Source organism: Rhipicephalus sanguineus, chromosome 1 (genome assembly GCF_013339695.2).
Source record: "Rhipicephalus sanguineus isolate Rsan-2018 chromosome 1, BIME_Rsan_1.4, whole genome shotgun sequence".
Classification (NCBI taxonomy): domain Eukaryota; kingdom Metazoa; phylum Arthropoda; class Arachnida; order Ixodida; family Ixodidae; genus Rhipicephalus; species Rhipicephalus sanguineus.
In genome coordinates, this window is record NC_051176.1 from 263,959,221 (window position 1) to 263,983,899 (window position 24,679).

At 47.6% G+C, this 24,679-nt stretch overlaps 1 protein-coding gene and 1 pseudogene across 1 annotated transcript in view; both read right to left on the bottom strand.

The window, feature by feature from the left end:
* Positions 1 to 24,679, bottom strand: part of LOC119382712 (LIM domain-binding protein 2) — a 213,115-nt gene that overhangs the window by 109,528 nt on the left and 78,908 nt on the right. The gene's annotated exons all lie outside the window — the stretch shown is intronic.
* LOC119382722 (transforming protein RhoA-like) lies at positions 15,118 to 20,848 on the bottom strand (annotated as a pseudogene).

The following is a 24,679-nucleotide window of genomic DNA, read 5'->3' on the forward strand; positions in this document are numbered from 1 at the left end:
TTTTTTTTTTTTTTTTTTGAGAAGGTTCGACCCGCTTTATGTATGTTCTTGAGTGTGCTTGTATGTGCGCGCGTCTATATACAGATACAAAATGTAATTTTTGGGGGGATTTGAACTTCCCACACCATCCCCATGGCTACGCCACAGCATCGTTGCCGCAGGTACATAAGCCGATAAATATACAAGAGAAATATTTTTAAATGCGAAGCATTTCTTAGCGAACCTCAGGTACTTTGGGCGTTTCTATCTATCTATCTATCTATCTATCTATCTATCTATCTAGCCACCAACGTCTGGGCGCTCTCCCTGTCACCTCTATAGGTTGTAATATACCAAAATTTGCATAGCATAGGATGAGTGTATGGCGAACACGATTCACTGGTGATGACATGAATAAAGCAAAATACCTGTCGCATACGTCATGAAACCCTTTCCCTCAGTCACGTGTGGCACATACCCGCATACCAGAGTTCATCTATGCGGGTATGTGCCACAGGTTATAACAGAGTCTCAATCAACGCAGTAACCGCGAACATACACATTGACACGGAAGGAAAGTGATAATAATAGTAATTGTTGGGGTTTTACGTCCCAAAACCACGATATGATTATGAGAGAGGATATAGAGAAGGGCTCCGGAAATTTTAAGCATCTGGTATTCCTTAGCCTGCTCCGACATCGCACAGTACACGGGCCTCTAGCAATTCGCCTCCATCGAAATGCGACCGCCGCGGCTGGGATCGAACCCGCGACCTTCGGGTCAGCAGCCGAGCACCGTAACCACTACACCACAGCGGCCGACTCAAGGAAAGTTAGGGAGCTGAAGACAGAGCACCCCTGGAAGACACTGGGCTACCATCCACTCGTCCACGTGGTCCACAACGTCGACCACGTGGATTACGCAAAAACCGGACTCAATGCTTCCTATACAATAACTCTGCCAAAAGGACCATGTCCCTCATGATTACCGGTGACTTCAGCATCCAACAACGCCTGGTTCTTAGACGGCATGAAAGACGGCTTAGATGTGGACAGGGCATCACAAGACCTCGGTGCCACGTCCAGGACAGAAGGCATCATAGATCATTTCTTCGTAATAGCCATCCGCGGTTTCCCACCAGCTCTACTATACCTCGCACTTTACTACACTTAGACCGTTCGTAGCCGCGATCACTAACGGATCCGATAACAAGTCCTGTCCAGCTGCTGGTGCTCATTGATCACGGTGCTGATGACCTTATTCAAGAACTGTCAAGAACTCCTTCCACATATGCACATGGGTTCGTGAAACGTGCGTGCGTTCTCCGTCATAACATATACATATAAGCATAACAACTGCAACGCAACTCTAACAACTGCAACTGTGACTGTAACGTAGTGCAGTGCGCCTGCGCCTGCCCCTCGGCTGTGTATATATCTAGGGAAACTTTTCTGAATAAAGCTTAGTTGCGAGTACCGCCTGTCCTGTGCATCTGTGTTCCTTCATTGTCCTATTCGAATTCGCACTATCCAGTATTGAAGAATATAAGCACTACATATCAACTTACTCTGTTTGGTGTTGGTAACACCTATGTTGCTGTTGGCATCGTTAAGCAACTGTAAACAACTGGTTATATAATACATGTGCGACTCTTCAAAATATGTGTGCATATACCATTTACACATTTCTCTAGCGTCATTCCGTAACGTTTCTCTCAATGTGAAAAACTGCGACACCGTCACCTTCCTGCGCAGGGGCGTAGCCAAGAAAGGGGGGGGGGGGGTTCAACCCCCCCCCCCCCGGAAATTTTTCAGTTTTGCTTGCATATATATACACGCACGCACGAACATACATAAAGTATGGTTGAACCCCCCTCCCAAAAAAAAAAAAAAAATTCTGGCTACGCCCCTGTTCCTGCGCATGCTTCGCATAACATCGATTCCCACGGTACGTGGGATCTGTCGAATTTTCCTTGCCGTATTCACTTCGAGGAACTCTCAGCAGTTGTTGAAGCAAACCTTTCTTTGTGAGTCCTTCTATCCGAACTTTCCCGGCCGTGCTGCGCGCTGATGTCGTGACGATTTAGCTCACATTAAAAAGAGAGAGAGAGAGAGAGAGTGAATTACTTGACCAACGAAGGGATTAAACTTTGTTACCTCAGTACAGCAGCCCGATGCTCCCACAATAATCACCCGTAAATTTCTATCATGCCGCCCAGCTTTTCGACATTGTCACGGCTTGCACACTGCAGAGCACATGTGCGCGCCATGCAGTCTCCTTTACGCCAAAGATGCAGGAAAAAGTAGGCAAAGATTTGCTTGACTGCTGCCATTTCCACTGTCTGAACTTCGATGAAAAACACTGCCAAGTACTTCGCAACGCGCTGTGTACAAGGGAGAAAATAGCGGTGCCAGCAGACGGTATACGGTGAAAACGCAAGTTACATGACGCGTTTATCTCTCAAGTTTTGCTGCATATCTCTCTTCGTACTCTGGCGCTTTGGGGCAATTTTACGGGCTCGACCACGTTGTCTTTGTAGTAATTCAAGACGTTTAATTGCTAAATAAGACTACCACTTGGTCTACAAGGTTTACCATCGCAGAACAAAGACGTGTCTCGTATTGAAATCTGCAGCGTGCCTCTTACGAGAATGCAGCATATCGACTTGGTCCCCCACGAAAGCTTCGAGTACACAGATTCCCGTAACGAATGGGATCTGCATAAATTAAAGCATATACTCGAAGGATTCGTGGCGAATTGAACCAATTATCTCATTAAGAACACGTCAATTTCATCAACCATTTCGTCGAATATCAACACATAGCAACTGATAAGCAGCGACCGCGATACACTGCGTGCCGCGATGTGTCCATACTTGGTAAGCCCATATATGACCAATGCGCACGCGGAAAAAATCACAGCGTTATAAAGTACACGCGGCTGTAGGCAAACAAACAACCCGTTACGAAAACGGCGCCTGTGCTCTCACTCCTCAACTTCTTTGTCCTCATGTTGTCGCTAAAAATTGGCCACACAAACACTGCCATATATTGTCATTTCAAGTAATCTGTAATTGATTAAAAAGGAATGTGCAGCTCTTTTTATAAGCCAAGGAGTTGCCTTTGGACGTGGCATATCTTCTGTTCAGTGAGAACAATATATGCTATGATTGCATATTGCTTGTGGAACAAGGTTGTGAGAACGTGCGCGAAGAAGAAATAGAAGAAGAAGAACAACGCCCAGCGAAGACGCGTCTTCAAATCAGCTCCACCAAGATCTCGTTGTCAGAGGCCCGTCTACCTACTGCCTTCGGGAACTACGTCACCGACATCGAGGTAGACGGGAAACAAGTAGATCTGGCATTGTGAGACACAGCGGGGCAGTAAGACTGCGACTTGTTGCGGCCGTTTTCGGACTAGGGCATCGACGCGGTCCTCATCTGCTTCAACATCGAGTCTCCCGATTCCTTCGACAACATCCCGGAGTCGGGGAGGCCAGAGCAGCGGTACAACGGCTCCTGCGTGCCCAACATCACTGCGGGGAACAAGAAGGATCTGCGCAGCGACCCACGCACGCTACAGCGCAGATGACCGCCAAGCAGAAGAGCAAGGAGGACTATGACCGGTTGCGGCCGCCGCACCGACGTCATCCTCATCTGCTTCGACATCAAGTCGCCCGCCTCTTTGGAGAACATAACGGAGTCGGGGAGGCCACAGCAGCGGTACCACTGTTCCGGCGAGCCCAACATCACTGTGGGGAACAAGAAGGATGTGCGAAGCGACCCACGCGCGCTACAGCGGAGATGAGCGCCAAGCAGAAGAGCAAGGAGGACTATGACCGGTTGCGGCCGCCGCACCGACGTCGGCCTCATCTGCTCCGACATCAAGTCGCCCGCCTCTTTAGAGAACATAACGGAGTCGGGGAGGCCACAGCAGCGGTACCAATGTTCCGGCGAGCCCAACATCACTGTGGGGAACAAGAAGGATCTGCGCAGCGACCCACGCACGCTACAGCGCAGATAACCGCCAAGCAGAAGAGCAAGGAGGACTATGACCGGTTGCGGCCGCCGCACCGACGTCGACCTCATCTGCTTCGACATCGAGTAGCCCGCCTCTTTGGAGAACATAACGGAGTCGGGGAGGCCACAGCAGCGGTACCACTGTTCCAGCGTGCCCAACATCACTGCGGGGAAGAAGAAGGATCTGCGCAACGACCCACGCACGCTACAGCGCAGACGACCGCCAAGCAGAAGAGCAAGGAGGACTATGACCGGTTGCGGCCGCAGCACCGACGTCGTCCTCCTCTCCTTCGACACCGAGTCGCCCGACTCCTTGGAGAACATCTCGTAGTCGGGGAGGCCACAGCAGCGGTACCACTGTTCCAGCGAGCCCAACATCATTGCGGGGAACAAGAAGGATCTGCGCAACGACCCACGCACGCTACAGCGCAGACGACCGCCAAGCAGAAGAGCAAGGAGGACTATGACCGGTTGCGGCCGCAGCACCGACGTCGTCCTCATCTGCTTCGACACCGAGTCGCCCGATTCCTTGGAGAAGATCCCGTAGTCGGGGAGGCCACAGCAGCGGTACCACTGTTCCAGCGTGCCCAACATCACTGCGGGGAACAAGAAGGATCTGCGCAACGACCCACGCACGCTACAGCGCAGACGACCGCCAAGCAGAAGAGCAAGGAGGACTATGACCGGTTGCGGCCGCAGCACCGACGTCGTCCTCATCTGCTCCAACATCGAGTGGCCCGACTTCTTGGAGGACAACCCGGTATCGGGGATGCCATAGCTGTTCTACTATCTTTCCGATGCGGCCAAAACCTTTGCGGTGAACAAGAAGGATCAGCGCAAGGGCACGCGCATGTTGCAATGGGCACCAAAGCCAAGCGAACGGCAGGAGGATTACGACTGGTAGCGATCACTGTTTAAGAAGGGCCTCCGCAACGTTTCGCATATGCCACCGTATCCTGCCATTACCAGGTGCTTAAGGGATCCGCATGCGAATGTTCAAAGCCTCCGGCTCACCTGGCTCACCTGGAGGGCTCTGTGAAGACCAAGTACGGCGTGCGCGAGATATACGGTACTGCAACGATGGCCGTCTTGTAAGTTAAGAGGCTGAAGATGAAGTCTTCCCGGGCCTCGCTGAGAAGCCAACTGGGGACGGAAGGAGCTTCTCTCGCTGCAATGTCTTCGTGGCTCTGTTGAGCGCAACCATAAGCTATGTGTTGTTGCGCTCTGCACCTTAGGTGCAGATATACAAAATAAACACGTTCGGAAGAGAGTGGTATATGCTCATAGCTTTTTTTGTGCGCCCGTCCTGTACACGCTCTTACTCAAACGGGACAGGAACGCTTAGGCAGCAGTTGTAATCACTTAGTGCATAAATGGAACGAATGTGTAAAGTAGGACAGATCTCCTAAACGTCGGGATATGGGATTAACAAGTCATTGGACATAGGTAAGCTCTGTGAGACACAGCGCATCGAAATATATGAAAGCCGTCAGAAGGACCTTGTGGGCTCGTGAAACAAAACCACTGGGGTCGTGGTTTGATCTGTTGGTGGAGCCACGGCCGGCCTGGAGACGACACTACTTCCGCAACAGACGCCTAGTTTGTGCGGAACCCGTGTGTTTGTTTTTAGGTTCGTGCTACTTTTAGCTGGATGGCGGGGGTCGCTTACACGATAAGATATACATAACGCTCGTGTTAACGACAGGAGACACGTCTATACTCGGTAAGAGCCTATGAATTCGGTAGAAGTTCCACCAAATCACCCGCGGTGCTCCACCTTTCTAAAAGTTAAAGGCGTGCCAGCTAAAAAAGTACGCTCGAACCATAACTGTTCTTGACCCGCTAATGTAAAATACTAAGTTTATTCGTAAACGTTCGCAGTTTCCAACTCAAATATTATCTTTGGCTGAGTACTGACACTAGGGTCTCCCCTAAAATTTGCCAGGCGATTGTTTTTTAGCTAAAAACCATCAACACAACGGAAGACTGTATGACGAAGAGGCCTATCAAACACGGAAAAACGGTGTGACGTCAACTAAATGCGCAAACTAAACTGGCTGCCGCATCTCGGTAGCTTCTCTTGGAAAGTGGCACATAGACTAATGTAGATTTAGGTTGTCGCTAGGTATAGTTAGCAAGTTCAGTCGTATACTTTCGCAGTGACGAACTGAATCAGAGGGTCAAGAAAGGCGTTGAATTGGAGAGGGAGAGAGAGAAACAACATTAATAAACATAAGACTCGTTTGGTTGGAGGTCACGGTATAGAACTAAGTATTTTTCAAGATATGCATGGGACAGAAAAAAAATTCATCGACGATAGCGATACTGATACCTTGCGGAAAGCCAAAACTTCAAGCACAGTTGGCTTTGCCCCAACACGAACTGCGCTCAGAATTCGTGATGCCTCATACGCTCAGAATTCGTATGAGGCATTACGAATTCTGAGCGCAGATTCGTGTTGGGGCAAAGCCAACTGTGTTTGAAGTTTTGGCTTTCCGCAAGGTATCGACTATAAATCATAATTTTTGTGAAGTAGGACAGCACCCACTACGCCATTATTCGTCTTTCTGCGGATAAGCGAGGTACCCGCTACACATCTGTAAGACATTACATGCACTTTGTTGATGCTGCATGTGGCTTATGACGATGAAGAATTATGGCTGAGCACTTTGCAGTGGGTGGGAAGCACTAAACCACACGCTCGTTGCGCAATTAGCATTGTGTGATGACTGGTTGTTATTTAACTCTTCTGCCACGCTGTATTACATAGGTTAACGCGATTCCTTGCCCGACGTGACGCCTGTATAGGGTCTTTTTGCAAATGAGCTTCAAGCACCAGCGTGGCTCGGTGGTAGAATACTCGACTGCCACACAGAGGGTCCGGGTTCAAATCCCATTCGACCCTGGGTATTTTTTTCATGTCTCTTGGTTACGCCACCGACGGCGACGGCGACGCCGCTACACGCAGGAACGGGCGCCTAAGAGGTGCGCTCTAAAAAAAAAGATAGCTATCGAAGAAGCCCGCCACCGAGCGCGTTGTAGCGAAAGTCGCGTGCCTACGCTGCGTTCAGAAAGCGGTTTACTGGGCGGAAAATCGCAGATCGCTGTCACCGCAAGCAAACACCGAGTTTCTTGAATGAATTAGAGGAAGACACCATTGATAGCAATAAAACGACCTACATGGCCTCTTATAACACAGGGGTAAATCAGAGGCATGTCGTTGCGGTCTTGCACGAAAAGGGCATATAATAATAATAATATCTGGGGTTTAACGTCCCAAAACCACGATATGATTATGAGAGACGCCGTAGTGGAGGGCTCCGGAAATTTCGACCACCTGGGGTTCTTTAACGTGCACCTAAATCTAAGTACACGGGCCTCAAACATTTTCGCCTCCATCGAAAATGCAGCCGCCGCGGCCGGGATTCGATCCCGCGACCTTCGGGTCAGCAGCCGAGCGCCATAGCCACTAGACCACCGTGGCGGGGCGCACGAAAAGGGCAAAGAAAAAGAAAAGTTAGAGATTTAAAGTCGAACTGACGCCTCTGTCGTTCAATTTCAGTGCACCGCATATGAAACGCGGTCGCCTAGTCTGATATGGTTTTAGGTACAGGTGCCATGAACGTTAAAAAAAGTTCATCGTTCGAGGCAAATAAATGTGATAGCGAACATTGATAACATGCACGCACAGCGCACCCAGCATATTGCTCGGTCCCGACATCTGACCACTGTACTGGGCCAAGAAAGCTAGGACGGCGCAACTTTTCGCCGCGGCGGCAGAGACAACTTCCCATCTGTGGCAAGAACGCGTGAGGCACCAACCCCTGGCCCCGAAAGAAAGCGGGAGAACGCGACCGCGGAGAGGCGGCCGAGCGCGTCCGTCGCGAGGCACGCAGGCGAGGCAACCGCGCGATCAATCGCGTGCGGGCGAACGCCGAGGACAAGAGAACCGTGGGCCGGCAAGCCGGTGGCGGCCCGCAGCGGGCCTCGGAGGGGCGTCCTGGGGCGACCATCGATCGCGCGCCGAGGCAGGTGCAGGTAATGGCCGGGTGCGGGGCGGCGGCGGCCCGCTAATGTGCACTTGGCGCTGGCGGGGCCCGCCCTCGCGCTTCCGCTCCAGCGGCTCCCCTTCCACGGGAAGGGGGGGTGCGACCATCGGGGTCACGTCCGCGCGGGCACACGACTGGCCGACGCGTATTTGCGCAGCCCCGCGTGTTATTGCCGGCCTCCATTACTGACAGCCTCGTTCGCACGCTGTCGGAAGTCGACCTCGGCGGCAGCGCCTCATGAATAGTGCGCTTCTCACCAGCTCCCGCCAAGACGCCGCCTCATTTGCGTCTCGGCCGCGAAAGGCACCCGCGCCCAGAGCGCGCGCGCCGGAGCCGCCAGGAGAGCTGGAAGGAAACCGCGGCCGCAACCCGAGACGCGCCCGTCCGCTCGCAAAGCAAGCTAACAATCGCCGCACGCGCGTCGACAGAGTCCCTCAGACAGCTCGACGCGGGCGCCCGCCGAAGAGTGGCCTCACACGCCCCGCTAACCACTCGAGGCACCGCGCAACTGCCCTGCGCAGGCCGCTTCTAAGAAACTTACGCGAGACACCCAATGAATATTTATCGAGGCTGTCCGGGGGAGGGTGGGGGGGGCTAAAAGTGCGCTTACGAGAGGCATCCGCGGGACACGTGGGGACGGCTAATTACGCGCACGTCACTCATTCAAAAGAAAACCCAATTTCTCTTCCCGCAGCTCTCTAATGGAAGGTCTTGTCACGTGCTGTATCTCCGTTGTAAAGGCTTACTATATATACTGATTACAAAAAGAAAGCCTAAAGAATCGCACATCTCTCCTTAGTAAGCAAAATGGAAACTATAGAACCTCGTCGGAGAGATGAATTTCACACTGAATTACTTCGACCTCTCACAATTCGAAAAAAAGAAAGATCAGAATTATCATGACTTACTATGTAAAAGCGTGCTGTTGCAGTGTTTCTTGGCCACACCGCTACGTCAAAAGGAAAGCGCCTTCAAATATTATTTTAAAAGAAAGAAAGAAAGAAAGAAAGAAGGAAGGGACAGGCTGAAAATGAGAAAATATTGTATACGAAATACAATTTAAAAAAAGCCAAGAACTATTGCCTCGTACCAAACGACAATTCTAAGTGTGGTTTCATATCCTAACAGCGGTATAACCCGTCAGCACTTTTAAATTAATGGAATTCTGGGGTGCGAAAACCAAGACATGCTTATGAGGGCACGCCGCAGCGAGGGACTCCAGATTATTTTGATCACCTTGGTTTCTTTAACGTGCACCTAAATCGGGCGTACTTGCATTTCGACCTCACCGAAATGGGGCCGCCGTGATCGAGAAGTTCGTTACACACATTTAAATGATCTAAAATACCTGCCTTTGATCAGCATACTCACCCGAAGTACCAGAAGTGGTGGATGCTGACAAACATCACGTGTTTCTCCGTAGACTAATAACCTTAAAAAAAAAAAAGAAGGGGGGGGGGATGCACCGTGCAGGATTTCACACAGAATTTCAATTTTTTTTGCTTAAACTTCAAAGCTGTGGTCAGATAAGAAGAAGCGAAATTACCGTCGACGAAATTAGTAGTTAGCCATTGTCCACTAATTGTTTCAATTAACAACACTGGGGGTTATTTAGTAATTGCAGAATTGATCTAAGCCAGCATTCAAAGCCCAACATTTTTACAGCAAATTGTGCAATAACTGTACTGTCGAGAAAAAAAAAAGTTTTCCGTAGATGCCGTTTTTTTTTTCGTTTTTTTTTTCATACTGGAAATGCACCCTATCAACTACTGAAATTACCGATTTGGATCGAATCCTTTATTAAATATTAATCAGTCCGCCGCGGTGATACAATGGTTGCGGTGCTCGGCTGCTGACCCGAAGGTCGCGGGTTCGATCACCGCCGCGGCGGTCGCATTTCGATGGAGGCGAAATGCTAAAGGCCCGTGTACTGTGCAATGTCAGGGGACGTTAAACAACACCAGATGGTCGAAATTTCCGGAGCGCTCAACTACGGCGTATCTTATAACCATACCGTGGTTTTGACCACTGACCTCCATTAAAAAAGCTGGACGGCGCATCGCCGCTCTGCGAGGCGGGCGCTTGTGAAGCCACCGGAAGGTCCCCTGTTTGTCCCGGAAGCTGGCGTCTTTTGCCCGTCTCAGTCGCGCAATTTAAATATTCTCGGGTGGCAGCTGTTGTTATGATCGTTTTTATTTTTATTTTTTCAAACTCTGCGATTACGCCTCACTTTAGATGCCGACGAACGCTACACGAAAGATGACAGACGCCGTGCCGACACCGTCCGAATACGGCGGAGTGCTGCAACGTACAAAATACGTAAATGGTAATGCAAGGTTGAGGTGCTTACGCGTGAAATGTCTTCCCTTACGACTTTTCCGGTCGATTCGTACAGTTTACTGCGCTACAAGCAGGTATTTCTTTAAAAAAAGAAGAGAAAAGCTCTCTTCCGGGACAAAAACGGCGGCTTCCGGTGGCTTCACGCCCGCGTGCTCGATGCGCCATCCAGCTCCTCCTAGTGGAGATCAGTGGTTTTGAGACGTAAAACTCCATATATTATTAATTATCTTTATTAATCTGAAACAGCCTTCAGAGAAACGCGCGCGAAATTTCTCGCAATTTTAGTTGTCAGCATCCCTTATTTTATAGCATCACGATCACTTGTCATTCATTCTCACCACGCACGTTTCACGTCACGCTCATGATTTTAATAATTATATGTTTTTACACACCTTTAGTGCGCACAATTTTAGGCCCTTATACAGCCACTAAACACTATCACTGATCACATCCTGTATCATGACCTGGCGCTCTTTGGCCATCACAGGCTCTCGCCCCATAAAGCACCATATATCATCATTTAGTTGAAAGCAGCGAAACGATTGTGGACTGGACGCGTTCAACGCTCTCAAGGACCGACGCAGTGTTCTGTAGGCAATCTGAAAGAAGAAGCAAGCACAAAGGCAACTTTACTTCATTAAAGTCAGACGCATATAACACCGCAATGTCAACGCCAATACATCTAGTTTGTTCCGAGAGGCGTATCGCATGGCGTGTTTGCCTTCAGGTAAATGTGACGACATGCCACTGTCCGCGTAACTGCCACCGGACGGAAGACCTTAGGTGCCATGCAATGAGAGGTCTGTCTTCGAGTCGCTGAGGCGGCTGTGAACACAACAAATCTCTGCTACTGTCTTCTGTGCAGTCTATCAACTTCTGGGAAAATTGTAGCTAACACGAGACAGTTGTTATCGTTAACCTGCCGTGCTAGCTTTTTATTCTTTCTTCTCTTCTGTTTTAGACATTCCTCGGAATGCTGATGATGAAAGTACGTTTTCTTTTTTTTTTTTTCATTAGCGATTCGTAAATGTATGTCCTGTAAACCCGCAATATCACGGGACTTTTCTGTTATTCAGTTTCAGTGTCGCAAGCTTTTGAAGACACGTCGTGTCATCGACAGCTGCGTGAAGTCAAAAAGTGCATGCGCAATCGCTATGATGCGTTCACGGTGTAAGTATTTTTCTTACACCGTGAACGCGTGCAAAATCTGGCCGTTCCTGAGCGCACACAGTCTACCAAATGCGCGGGTTGCGCAGCCGGGGAAATCTGCTGAAGCGGTGTTAGCCTCCCGGACTGTTTTTAACATCTTTCAGTGGTTTTGGCATACTTTTCGTTTTTTTTTTCCATGTTTGCTCTGCGAAAGCTCGCGTTGCCTAAAGCCCCTCGTACCTCTCATTTAAATTCATACCATTACACTTGCGCAAAACCTTTCAGCTTTGCCACTCGCCTTCTTACAGTAAACCGATGTCGCGTCACTTGCACGATGCCCCATTTTGCCGCTGGGTAAATTTGCCAACGGGAAAGATGTTTCGTCGAGCAAACCGCACTGTCCCCTGCGTGCAGCAAACGTTTCAGAAATTGCACGAAGGCGTGTCGCACGCTCTTCAGAGCCCATCGACCAGGTTTCGGACGAGAGCGAATCGAAAGCTCCAAGTGTTGCCGCTCTGGCCGTACAAAAGGAAAACACTCTCCGTTCGACAACCTCTATCATTTTTTCCCCTTCTTTTCATAGAAAGTTCCGAGAGCATCTTGTGGAGTATAGAGTGCAATGGAACGGCCGCTTCGATTTTGCCGCGTCTTGATTTGTTATTTTTAACCACCTTTCTGAGGCGGTGTCCACTCTATAGGGTATCCGGTCGGCTGTTGGCTGTTTTTGAGAGCCAAGTGAAAGCTAAGTGAAAGCACAGCATGCTCATCATCACAGTACAGACGTTTCGCAGCGAGTGATGCACGCGTGTGTGTTACTTGCAGTAGAAAGTTAAACTTGTAATTTTCACTGAAAGTTTTCATTCTGGGGTATTATGTGCCAAAACCACACATGATTCTGAGGCGCGCCGTAATTGGGGAGCCGGGATCAATTTTGATCAGCTGGGTATTTTTTAAAGTGCACCTAAATAAAAGTACGCGGGTGTTTTTGCATTTCTACCACATCGAAATACGGTCGCCCAGGACGAGAATCGAACCCGCATCCTCGACCTCAGCAGCGTCGACACCATGCCTCTTAAGCTACCACGGCGGGTCGCGGCACCGTGTCAGATGCTCTTGACGTATTATAGTTGGCTGGTTGGTTGTTCCTCAGAAACCTGGCGCAACCCATCGCGGGGGATGGGCCATGAAACGGGCGGTACCTTGTTTTGGAAATTAAATAAGTTTACAATATGAATAGATTTAGAAATAAATAGTTTAGAAAATAAGTCACGATTGATAGAAATAAAAATCGACAATAACGATAAACCAATGTGATCGAAAAAGAAACTTAAATTACATAACCTTAACATACAATTCTTTCTGTCTCCCGAAGGAAATCACACGTGGCATCACAAACGCTCCTCAGGCTAGTCATAAGGCAAGACATTACTAATGAAGTTTCTCATTGTTTACATCATGGCATGCCCCACAACTGCAGGATTGAATATGAGCCGTAATGTAATCGTATTCATCTAACAGAAGCCTTCTGCTTAATAACCAGCTTCGAGAAATGCGCACTCTAGACCTTCTGGCAAAATGCAATATCCTTTTTATTAATGCTTATAAGCACTGCATTCACCTATAATGTTTTCAAGAGTCAAAACCTTAAAAATGAAATGTCAAAATACATATTAGTAGGACAAAAAAATGCAGATTCAACACATATGGCGGTGTCTCTGAGAGACGTTGCTACAGTGAAGCGGTTTAATGAACGCTACAACTAACGGCGATACGTAACACATCACATTCATTTATATCCTATCGAACGCGTAATCCCATGCAGCGGTTATGTTTATGCATCGCAAAGGCCACAACTTATAATATGCCCCTTGTGCCTTACGTCAACATACATCTACTATCGCAGAAAGAAACGTGAACAGAGCGGCACCTACGCGATCCGCTGGTCGCATTTCTTTTCAAGCGGTTATAACGAGGCTGGGAATAAGACACTAGAGTCCCGCAAGATACATTGAAGGATCACTCTAGCGTATTTATATTGTCACCAAGGCAAGAGCGCGATGAAAACAAATGCAAACAGCGGAGCACTAACGCACCGCGCTGTTTGCGTTTCTTTCCATCGTCCCTGTACGTACATACGTACATTTCAGGTTTCTATATCCCTGGTCTATCGCCACTCTGGTAGATCAGTCTACAATGGGCATACATACAGCCGCTGGCACCTACAGAATGGCTAAATGATATCAGAGAGAGTGAGAGAGTAAGCACTTCCTTTAAAAACTCAAATAATTCAACCAACACATTTCATATAGGCCGCAATTAATGCGCGACATTATATAAGTTTCGTATATAACATTAACAATGTTCACTGGATCAGGAAAAGATAAAGCCCGAAGGCGAGAACGGCACCACACCCTAAGAAAGAAAAGAGTCCTTTGACTCCTTTCGGATGGTCCTGACTTGCCACGTATATGACTCTCTTTAAAGAGACACGTCAACTCTTTATGGAGATCACTGCACTCTCTTCGGAGAGTCGTGTGAACCACAAGAGAGTTACGTGCCTCTTTAAAGAGAGTCATATACGTGGCAAGTCAGGACCATCCGAAAGGAGTCAAAGGAATCTTTTTTTTTTTCTTGGAGAGTGCTAAGTACTGACGTTTCGACGTGAATCTCAGAAAGGCCTGACTCCGGTCGAAACGTCAATATGTGCCGTCTTCTAGCTGTTGTGATGTAATATACAGGGGCGTAGCCAAGGGAGGGGGGGGGGGTTCAACGCCCTCCCCCGGAAATTTTCCGTTTTGCTTGCGTATATACACACGCACGAACATACATAAAGTATGGTTGAACCCCCACCCGAAAAAAATTTCTGGCTACGCCCCTGGTAATATATATAGTCCTCCCGCCCCACTCCCGCGCGAAATGTCGAGTTAGGTTCTTTTTTACCGAAACAAGAAGCATTTAGCGTCAATGTGTTGCACGCGAAGTGGCAAAAAACGGTTAGTCCTAAAGTGTATGCGTTGTTCCTATATTGTCACATTAAAATATAGCTAAAGATATAGTGAATTGCGCTACCTTATAGTAGTGAAAATACGGTTCGTATATGTAGACTGTGTATAGCTTTTCAGATCTCGGCCTTTGTTGTGTAATACATACGTGTATCCAACATAATTTGACCTTATCTATCATGCCAGCATGATTTCTCGGCTATTATATACCAATGACTCAACCGCAGCGTCTAAGAGGCCTCATGGATCATGCTTTTGTGTTGTATCAGTACCATCATTGAAAAATTAGCATTCCGTGTCAGGCAGTGGGAGGCAAACCAATGTTTAAACCGTCAACGTGCGCGCTATTTCCCGTTTCCATTTAAACTGCACCAATACCGGCTTGTTAATATAGTATACATACACACGTTCGGTTTTTACAAACATACATCCAGAAAGGGTTCAGGTTTCGACGTAGCCCCAATAAACTTAGTTGGCAAAAAGAAAAAAAAACGCATTTGCAAGTAGCAGGAGTGCGGTGACAACAGATAGCCTGCATATTTTCAACACTACTTTTTATGCATAACTAATATGTTGAAGCTAAACATTTTTGTGAACTCCACGCAAAATTATAAGCAAGCATTGAGGCGCTTGGTGCCTGTTTATCTGAAAGCGTAAAAAGAGACTTTCCGCGCAACGAAACAGCTTAGCAACAACTTGTAGGTTTGCGCAAGTCGGTTCATCTTGCGAATAACTGAAGCAGCGCAAAAAAAAAAGAAAAAGAGAGGACAACGGAGGACAACAGATGGTTGCGGCAAACGATTGTGGAATTGGTTACAGGATAATAATTTTCGTTGCCATAACTCTGGACAAGTTACCTTTCTACGCGGGATAAGCTCATCAACATTAGATCTGACTTTTTCGTGTGGCCAGTTTATAATTTCATCGTGGGAAACGTTTGATAATGGGACGAGTAGTGATCATGTACCGATTACCTATGAAATAATGCTACCACACCTCACCTCTGGTATCCGGCAACAACGGTTCATCAACTATAAAATTTATAAAACTGTTTTAAATTCTGCGCTTTCGTCATTGGGAGGACGTGTCGGACAGCAACGAGCTGCTTCAGTAGTAGCGAGTCTAAGTGACTCTGTTCAGCCGGCAGAGTTTTCTGTTAAATATGGCAGCACACCGTCAAGTTCGGCTTGGTGGAATGAAGACTGCACGCTTGCGTATAGGCACGTAAAGCTGCTTGGAAACGTTTACGCCACAACCATAGGCCGAAAAATTGGGTTGACTATAAATTCCACGCAGCATTGTTTAAGCGTACAGTTGCTACAGCTAAAGATAAACACAAATCAGACTTACATTCGCATTTATCGAAACCTGATAAAAGATCTGCTCTGTACAGATTTTTACGGAACAAAAAATCGACACAGGTACCAGCGTATTCGCATTCAGTAGTGCTGTCGCCTAAAGAGGCAACCGATTTGTTAGAGGGCATCGCGAAAGGACTTGAAGCGCGTTTTGCTTCGTCATGCTTGAGACCTTTGGCATTCAAAAGCTCAACCTCGGACTTTCGGGAAGTCACTATGGAGGAACTGGCAGATGTCATCCTAACTGTAAACCAAGCGGCTCCCGGTCCGGATCAGATTACAAACTCTATGATTAAACTGATATTTAATTCCCACCCCGTTGAGCTTTTGAATATTGTTAACTGCTCCTTACAGCACACATGGATTCCAAGTGCATGGAAAATTGCTAAAGTTGTGTTGCTGCGAAAAAATCAAAGCCTCGGATATGTACTGGATAACATTCGGCCAATTTCGCTTACTTCAAATTTAGTTAAAATAATTGAAAAAATTCTTCATAGCAGGCTCAGTGAATTCATCACTCGTCAGGGTATCCTTTCGCCAAGGCAAGTAGGATTTAGACAGGGGTGCTCTATATGGTCGGCTCATGTTGATTTGGAAAGCCGAATTCGCCTTGCAAAAGTATCTGGTGAGCTTTCTGCATTAGTCACATTAGATATTGCAAAAGCCTACGATAGCGTGGAACACAGTATATTGATCTCAAGATTAGTGGACTGTGATGTGCCTAAGTACATTATATCTTGGGTTCAGGAGTTTCTTTTTGAGAGAGAATTCTTTTGTTGCCACGAGGGAATTACTTCTGCCTCATATAAGCAAACAAGAGGTGTTCCGCAAGGATCAGTTTTGTCACCTCCTTTATTTAATATCTTATTATCATCAATTCCAGTTCATAAAAATGTTCCTCTTTACGTCTACGCTGATGATATTGCTTTTTTCTCGTCATCCCGAGATATCAATACTCTGTATCAAATCTTACAGTCGTACTTGAGTGAGCTTGAGCTATGGCTTGACGGGCTGTCTTTTTCGCTTAATGTTAGCAAATGTGCTCTGCTTGTATTTCCTCTATCCGTTCCCGTATTTCTTTCACTGCATTATCGAAATGAACCGATTCCACAAGTAACGGCACTAAAATATCTAGGCATTCTTTACGTGGAAAAGTTAAATTGGCAGCAACAAATAGAATCAAACACTCGTAAAGCAGAAAGCGCCTTAGGATTGCTACGCCGGTTTTGCAATAAGAATTCAGGGATGCGCAGGGATACGTTACTTATAATATACAAACTTTATGTACGCCCAATTCTGGAGTTTGGTTGCGTTCTGTTTTCCGGAAGTGTAGAATACAAATTAAGACCTCTTATATTGTTAGAAAGGCAAGCTCTGCGGCTGTGTCTCGGACTACCTAGGTGTGTTGCGAACAGCGTGCTTTATTTGGAAGCTCGAATCATTCCGCTTGATGCAAGATTTCGACAGCTGACCGTGCAAACATTTTTAAAACTCCACGATGCGCCCCTCACCGTTCACAGACACTTTTCATCAAATCTCCAGATTCTTTCTTTAGGCGCCCGTGGCCTCGTTATCAAAGACCCCAAGTCATTTTCGTCGAGTCTCTGTTGTCTAATCTTCACGTTTCCCTTCAGCATTTAACTCCCCATACCCTATGTTCGATGCCAGTTGACTTAATTTTCGATGACATTTTTCCAAAAAATGCTAAATTACTTCCAAAGCATGTTCTGGAGGGCCTCCTTCAAGACCATCTCAGTCATTTTCCTCATTATGTGGTAATTTCGACGGATGCAACGCAAAATCTTCAGAAGGCTGGAGTAGGCATTTTTTCTCATCAGCTTAATTGGTCTTTTGCGCTCCGTTTGCCTGACTTCACGCCAATTTATCTTGCAGAATTCCTGGCTATTACATTGGCTCTTCGGAAACTAAATTCTCAGCTATCAAAAGCTATTATTATTTAGGATGCTTTATCTGTTTGTACACATTTAACGTCCGCAAAGCAGTCTCCTCTTCTCAGGATATTTTGGTCTCTTGTACCGCGTAGCCTATCAGAAGTTCGCTTTCTTTGGGTCCCCGGGCATGCTGGAATTGCACTAAATGAAACCGCTGACTCGCTCGCTTCGGCATCGTTAAATTTCCCGGTGGTACTAGTAGCTCCACAGTTTTCTTTTATTACTGCTCAACGATTCAAACGCCTATTAATCTTAAAAATCAACGAAACATCGCTCCTACAATCTGAAGAATTTCGGCACTTGCAATTCACATGGAACACCGCCAACTGCCTTTCCCGTCAATGTGAGGTGACCCTAACAAGCTTTCGCTGTAGAGTTCCTCGGTTAAATTATTATCTCCACAAATCAGGATTTTCATTAACTAACCTATGTGCAGTTTGTAATGAACCGGAAACAATAGATCACTTTCTTCTCACATGCCGCCGTTTCGCCTCACTGCGCCGAATAATTCTTGAGAGACCGATTGGCATGCTCGGATTGGCAGTTGATACACCCACCCTTTTATCGTTTGGAGCCAGTCAGTTGGGTGCGGGCCGCAGTGTTATTCTGTCAACGCTACATAAATTCATTCAGGCAACCGGAAGGATACGCTGCTAGTGGTACCGCCAGTTACATCCAATTCTTTGACCCCCTTCTTTATTTTTGCTAATTTGTTTTTATATTATGGTCTATCGAAAGCTTCTGCCCCTTTCACTTTTTTTTTTTAAGGAATGTTATTATAGTTCTTATCTAATTTCTCTCTTTTTTAATTTTTTTATTTTTTAGCAAGCGTTGTGTTAACCATTTACATTATAAAGTACAGTGTGGCCAATCCCCCTTGTGGGTATGAGCCAAGATCTAGGCGACAAGACAAGACAAGACACATACAACAGGACTAGCACTGGACCAGCGCTAGCCCTGTTTTAAAGGAGTACTGACACGATTTTGAAGTGCAGCAAAATGGACGTTTCTGGTTTCCTTGGCATGTAGTGCTAACGCTCTCCCCACACCGCATCCGGGAAACACGTATAAATATTTAAATTTGGTTTTAAAGTTTTCATCTCCCAGCATATGCAAGGCAGCTTCACCGCATGGAGAGCCCTATGACGTTTCAAGTCAGCTCACTTGGTTTGCGAAATCTGGGTTCTGCATGCAGCCTAAATCACAGAAATCGCTGTCGGAGGCACTGGACGACAGTTCACTCATCATGAACCGCGTTCGACTGACAGCAAAGGACAGCAGGTGCATATTTCGTGGGTTGTAGTCTGCCCGTGACGTCACGGGCCGACTTGACACGTCACTATGAAGCCGCCCCCTCGAAACCGAAACCGAAACTGCTGGTTGAAAGAAGCGGTATTAAAAATATATGCAATGCATCCCCAGGCACCACGACACTCTTTTTAGGGTTCTCGACACCCGTGCTTTCATTTAGAGCAACAACCCGAAAAATTTTTAAATTCATGTCAGTAGTCCTTTAAGTGTTCCTTGACTGTCCTCATTTGTTCAAGCTGCTTCAATTTATTCCTGAAACAGCTCAAAAACACGATTAGGAAAACAGCGCTAAGACCGACGAAGAAAAGGCGCCAACCACGGCGCTGCACTTTAGAAACACGCTTTGCAATACTGTGCAGCATACAGTGGTACGGCAAGTGACGCGAGTAATTTTGGGGCCGCAAGCTTGTTGCTGCTATAGCGATCGCGAAACCGTCTATATGTCGATAGACTTCTCCAGACATCTGGATGTATTACAGGCTATAGGGTCATCATATTCGTTGCTTATCCTAATACTACCGACAAAACATACTCAAGGTAGAAAAAAGCAGACAAACCGGCGTCGCGCTTACATCAGAACTCATATTATCCACGGATACTACAGTGCCTCTTAGCAGCTAACTTCATTGCGAATAAACCAGGAGCCGAATTCACTAAACTCCTCTTTCGTAAGTGCATTTTCCCGTTGGTCAGCCGGCATCGCTAATGATATGTCCCGCATTGTGACAGGCTGAAATATTCTATTACAAAAATTTTTAGCGTAAGACGTCTTTGTAAATATGGACCCAGCTTATTTTCGTCAAAGCGAGCGGAAGTGAACGGAAAGTTTGTGGCGACGCGCACAATAAAGCGACAAACAAACTTAACATGAGAAATTCCTCCAGCCCCCATCTATCTTCTCACTCGGGACTGGTAGGAGTTTATTTTATATCGCATAATGCATATCGTATTCTTCGCCCTCCTGATCTGCAAGGCCGCCCTCGTCATGGACGCGAACACCTCGCGCACACCATCCTTGGTCTTGGCGGAGCACTCCAGGCGCGCCGTAGACACCGGTGCCCTACGCTATGGGGCGTCCTTCCTAAGGTACCGCGTTTTCCTGCTTCGTCATGGGCGGCTCTGGCAGGTTGAGCAGGCTGTGGCGAAGGCTCTTGTTCCCCGCGACGATGATGGATCCACTGAGGTAGAAATGGCGCACCGCCTGCCTCCCCGACTCCGGGTTGTTCTTCAGGAAGTCGGGCGAGTCGATATTGAAGCCCATCAAGATCCCGTCTGTGCCCGGGTACGACAGAGGTCGTAACCGGTCGTAGTGCTGCTCTCCCGCTGTGTCCCATAAGGCCAGCTCGACCTGCACGTCGACGGTGGCGACGTAGTTCTCGAAGACGGTAGGCACACTGGCCTCCGCAAGTTCACCATCACCGATGACAATAAGAGTCTTGCTGCCGACATCATTTCCGATGCTCACTAGTTCCTTTCCGATCGCCGCCATTTGTGGTCTTTCTTGCGTAGCAGCAGAGACGTGTCGCTCCCTAGGACGTTTTCCCTCTTCTTCTACGTCTTCGTGTCCTCCTTCTTAGAAAACTTCTCCCATAATAAATTCAAACGCGTATGCTTTACAATGAACGCGTGAGCTAAACGTGTCGATGTAACCACTCATCTATAAAAAAAGAAAACGCTTATGCGAGGTCCGAGTTCCTTTTGACGAACTGGGATATTTTAAAAGGTGAAAAATGACACTGAATTCGAGTGGATTCGTAGCTACTCTTAGAGCAACAACGCGAAGAGAACGAAGTTAGGGAGGCAGAAAAGAAAAAAAATCCACGAAGCTTGCACTAAGCCGCGCAAGGCTTGAAACAGCAAAACTGGACGATTCTGAAGACTGATCTGGTTGCTTCTAGGTTGTTTTTATGCCTTAGCTAGTTGATGCAGTTTGTTTCTAGGTTGCTTCTAGGTCGTTGCTAGGCTTTAGCTAGGTGATGCCAGGTTGTTTCTACGTTGATTCTCAGCGCAGCGAAGTTCGAGTTAAACCACAGACAGTCACAGACACGACACGGATGTCCAAACTCCAAATACATAAACTTGAGTTGAAACCAAGCGTTCGCACCTCTCATAAATCTACAGGCACGTCGTCGTCGGCGGAGGCCTTCCACCACTTCAGGGTCTTCTCGCAGCCGCAGTTGCCTTTCCCGTTCCCTAATATTCTCTCGTTGTACGTACTCGGGTCTTCGGGTCACCGCCGTTGCTTCGCAACCATTTGTTGTTGGGCTAACTGTTGCCTTTTTCACTTTTATTGGACCAGTGGTGAGTAGTGGTATTTACACAATTTCTGCGGCACATTTGTTGGGCTAACTGTTACCTTCTTCATTTTTATTGGACCAGGTGGTGAGCAGAGGGATTTACCCAATTTTTGAGGCACATGCCCGTTTATGATGACGATAGTTTTTTGGTTCGTCGGACAAGGAACTATTTGCTAAATAGCTTCTCTGTTAAAACGAAACTAAACAAAGCACGGTATGCGCTGTTATTCAACTCAAAATGTTTAGTTGTAAACGAGCAAGCAAGTAGAACGGGATTTCACAAAAACAATATTGTCTAAACTATGTGACAATGTTCAATGCGGTAATATGTAGCAAAAAGCGTCAAAGCTATACCGGCGTATCACGCAAAATTTGCGGCTTGCCATATTAAGAAAGAGAGCGACGAAAATTCCGATAACCTGATAATGTTGGCATATAAAGCCAAATCAACGTACGCAGAAAACTTTAAGGTATTCCGTCTTCTTTCTTGCGAGCGAGAAGTGGTGGGTAGGCAAGGCAAAATTAAGCCTTGCTGGGGAAAAATATACGGGTTTCATACAAATAAATTCTGGTACTTAACGAGCCAAAACCACGATCCAATGTTGAGGCACGGATTAATTGTAATGGATTAATTGTTCACCTTAAAAATTGGGGGACGCTTAAGCTTCGCCTTTAAGAGCTGAACGCGATAGCGATATTCTGTTCCTAGTGCGCAGTTCGAACACTACGAGGGTTTAACAGAATGCGCCCACTAAGGCGTGTGCCTTATGTAATGGGTAGCATGCTTTAAACCAGGGGCAATTATGCACGAGAAACTTCTTCGAAGTTGCGATGTACCCACTACGTGGTCTTAAGGGAATACGCGCACTAATGTGTGCGCCTTTGTAATGGGTGGCTGTCTTTAAACCACGAAGTCGTTATGATATTGGCATGGTGTGACGCCCTATGGCAATGTACAATTGTACAACGCAATGTTACTGCGATATTACATCTCGTACTGTGACACCTGTATACAGGACGCGTATTTTTGGGAAGCACGAAAGTTACTTTCAGTGCAGATCCAAGCAGAGGCGTGGCTGTGTGGTAGAACACCTGCTTGCCACGCAGACGGCCTGGGTTCGATTCTCATTCGGACCCAACATTTTTATTATTTATTTTATTTGCAGCTTTTTCGATTTTTCGGTCACGGACATGATGATGATTTTTCGCTCACAACCAACGGCCCCGACGCCGACAGCGCAATTTCTGCGATACGAGCTCTTTAACGCTATCGCGTTAATATAGACGAGGTCTTTTGCATTCGCCCCCATTTAAATGCGGCCGCACCGGTCGGAATCGAAAGTGATCGTCTGTTCGTTAACGTTAGAGTGATCTGCAGGAGCTATCAAGGTCACGAATAACCCTTCCTAAGATATTCTGTAGGCGAGGGGCAGTGAACAAGTTTCGCTGCACTGGACACACTCACGGGGCGACGGCTGCGGATTATCTGCTGTTCGCTGAGGTTAAACTCCTCTTCACCAGCTGTCTAGGTAGCCCACGAACATTGCTAATGGCAATTCGACAAATCGCACCGGTGCGCACCTGGGTGCCCTGGTGCGCCGTTTCGTCCAATGACTGCAGCGCCACAGCACACCGGTGCGCGCCGGTGCGGTTTGTCGAAGATGTTATAGTTTCTCTAGAGGCGCCCGGTAGCGAACGAAGACATTCCGCGTAAGTGAGACGTTGAAGCGACAGAAGCTCCTCCAGCTCCCAAACTGGCATCTTACCGGGGACTGGAAGAGGTTTAATCATAACGCATAATGCATATCGTCATCGTACGCCTCTTGAACTTCAAGACAGCCCTCGTCATAGCTTCGAGCACCTCGCTCACACAGTTCTTGGTCTTGGCAGAGCACTCCAGGGGCACCGTAGACATCGATATCATTCGCTTTAGGGCGCCCTTCCTCAGGCGCAGCGTGTTCCAGCTGTGTCATGGCCGGATGCAGCAGCGTGAGCAGGTCGCTGTGAAGATTCTTCCCTGCAAGGATGGTGGATACGCTTGTGCAAAAGTGGCGCACCTCCGGCCTCCCAACTCCGGTTCTTATTCAGGAAGTCGGACGAGTCGATGGTGAAACGCATCAAGAACCCGTCTGTGCCCGGGTACGACAGAGGCCACAACCGGTCGTAGTGATCCAGCGATGCTGCATATTCCCCGATGCCATGTAGTTCTCCAGGGAGTCGGAGGAGTCGATGCTGAAGCACGTGCGCGCAACGCCGGTGGCCCCTACGCCTTGCTGGCTGCAGCATCGGGGGCAAGTTCTTCGTGCCCGGCAAGAAGTGGCGCCGATGCAGCATCTCCTGAAGGCAGTCGGGTGAGCCGATGGCGAACCACATTTGGAAGACATCCGTGCCTTGGTGTAACTTCCTGCCTTTTCTGCTTGGCCTTTGTCCCGTCTTTGGCATGCGCATGTCCTTACTCATATCCTTTCTGTTCCCCGCAAAGAAGCCCACCCTGGAGCAGGAGTGGAGCAGCGCTGGCCTCTTCGACTCCGAATCGGTCCTAGGGAAGTCGGGTTAGTGGGAACTGCAACCAGTAAGGACGACGTTGGTGTCCGGGTATGACAACGGCCGCGACCATTTACAGGCTTCCTGCCCCGCCGTATCCCTCAATGCCAGTTCCGCTTGTTTCGAGCCGACCTAGATGGTGGCGTCGTATTTCATGAAGGCAGTAGGTAGACGGGCCTCCGAAGACGTGACCTTGGTTGAGCCGATCAGAAGACACGTCTTCCGCGGGCGTTGTTCTTCTTCTATTTCTTCTGCGTGCACCTTCTTACAACCTTGTTCCACAAGAAATTGGCAACTGTACATTTGTCCCACTGAAGAATGGTCTTCACGTCCCAAAATAAATTATCGGCCAACAAAAATAGCACAGTGAGAGCTACACAGTCATTTTGATCAACTAACATTATTTAACATCTTAATGAAAAACTGCGTAAAAGGTCACAGACGAGCAAAGAAAACGACGAAACACAGGCGCGGTTTCGTCTTTTTCTTTGCTCGTCTGCGCCTTTTTTCACTGTTTTTTTTTTATTATTAAGACGGATACATACAAACTCGCCCAGCTCTCAGTTTGGATAATTTAGCATGCCGGACAGATTACAGCATTTCAGTGGCCATTTCATGGCTTTGTTAAAGGGACAACAGGAGAATAAAGAAGTAGCATACTGGCTCTTGGCCAGTCCCT